The sequence below is a fragment of the Neophocaena asiaeorientalis genome, unplaced genomic scaffold, assembly GCF_003031525.2.
Source record: "Neophocaena asiaeorientalis asiaeorientalis breed wild unplaced genomic scaffold, Neophocaena_asiaeorientalis_V1.1 scaffold220, whole genome shotgun sequence".
NCBI lineage: Eukaryota > Metazoa > Chordata > Mammalia > Artiodactyla > Phocoenidae > Neophocaena > Neophocaena asiaeorientalis.
In genome coordinates, this window is record NW_020174042.1 from 2426862 (window position 1) to 2428772 (window position 1911).

General features: G+C 41.7%; 1 pseudogene; it reads right to left on the minus strand.

Annotated features, from left to right (window-relative positions):
• Positions 1-491: 491 nt before the first annotated feature.
• LOC112405452 (translationally-controlled tumor protein pseudogene) lies at positions 492-1413 on the minus strand (annotated as a pseudogene).
• Positions 1414-1911: the final 498 nt, after the last annotated feature.

The window sequence follows — 1911 nt, forward strand, 5'->3', positions numbered from 1 at the left end:
ATCGCCCAATTCATCACACCACCACCCCACCTCCCTGCGTTGTCTGTAAAGCTTTTGATTTCTCCGTCAAATCTGAATGAGATCCTTGCCAGGTAGAGTAATCTTGGTTGTAGGTTCTTCCCTCTCATCACTTTAAATATATTGTGCCAGTCCCTTCTGGCTTGTAGAGTTTCTGATGAGAAATCAGCTGTTAACCTTATGGGAGTTCCCTTGTATGTTATTTGTCATTTTTCCATTGTTGCTTTCAATAATTTTTCTTTGTCTTTATTTTTTTTCAGTTTGATTACTATGTATCTCAGCATGTTTCTTCTTGGGTTTATCCTGCCTTGGACTCTCTGTGCTTTCTGGACTTGGGTGGCTATTTCCTTTCCCACGTTAGGGAAGTTTTCGACTATAATCTCTTCAAATATTTTCTCAGGTCCTTTCTCTCTTCTCCTTCTGGGACCCTTATAATGTGAATGTTGTTGTGTTTAATATTGTCCCAAAAGTCTCTTAGGCTGTCTTCATTTCTTTATATTCCTTTTTCTTTTCATTTTAGACAACCTACATGTTTTTTTATTTTCCTCAAAAACAGTGCCTCCGCTCCAAACAAATCAACATCAAAACGAAGAGCTCAAGTTGACATCAGTCCCATTTGTCTAAGTCCTGCTTTTATGTGGATGAAAAGCAGCAGCCAGCCAGTTATGATGAGCAGGTGATAGATCCAAACAGCCAAATTTGTTAACATTTTTCAATTTCTAGACCATCCTTAAAGAAAATCATATTTGGTATCACACAATCCTCACAGTAGTCCAGCAGAGCAACCATGCCATCTGGATTCATGTTTTCACCAATAAAGAAGTGATAGTTTTTGAAATTAGCAAGGATGTGCTTGATTTGTTCTGCAGTCCCTGTCATAAAAGGTTTTACTCTTTCTGGTCTCTGTTCTTCAAGCTTCCCTTTGATTGACTTCATGTAATCCTTGATGTAGTTCTTGTAGGCTTCTTTTGTGAAGCTGGTTTCTTGCATGTGATTGTTCATGACAGTATCCACACCAGTGATTACTGTGCTTTCAGTACCTTTGCCCTCAGGGCCTTCAGAGGAGGCATTTCCACCAATGAGCGAGTCATCAATGTTACCCTCTCTCCTACTGACCATCTTCCCCTCCACCTCCAGACACAGCCTATCCGCAATCTCCCGGATCTTGTACATGTCAGGGAACATCTCATCATGGTTGATGAGGCCCCGGTAGATGATCATGATGGCGACTGGAGGGAGACAACGGTGGCACTAGCTTAGTAGGAGCCCAGAGCTCAGAGAGAGCACAGTGCAGCAGAAGAGGCACTTGCAGGGAGGGGGGAGTGGGCGGAAAAGCCATTCTTTTTTCTTTATTCTGTTCCAAGGCAGTGAATTCCACCATTCAGTCTTCCAGGTCACTTATCCGTTCTTCTGCCTCAGTTATTCTGCTATTGATTCCTTCTAGTGTATTTTTCATTTCAGTGATCGTATTGTTCATCTCTGTTTGTTAATTCTTCTAGGTGTTTGTTCTTTAATTCTTCTAGGTCTTTGTTAAACATTTCTTTCATCTTCTCAATCTTTGCCTCCATTCTTTTTCCGAGGTCCTGGATCATCTTCATATCATTATTCTGAACTCTTTTTCTGGAAGGTTTCCTATCTCCACTTCATTTAGTTGTATTTCTGGGGTTTTATCTTGTTCCTTCATCTGGTACAAAGTCCTCTGCCTTTTCATTTTGTCTATTCTTCTGTGAGTGTGGTTTTCCTTCCACAGGTCGCAGAAGTTCTTCTTGCTTCTGCTGTCTGCCCTCTGGTGGATGAGGCTCTATGTCATTCTTTTAAAGGTTGTGCCCTGCCCCTTCTCTCCTGTTTCAAAACCAGCAAGGACAGGGACTTCCCTGGTGGCGCAGTGGTTAA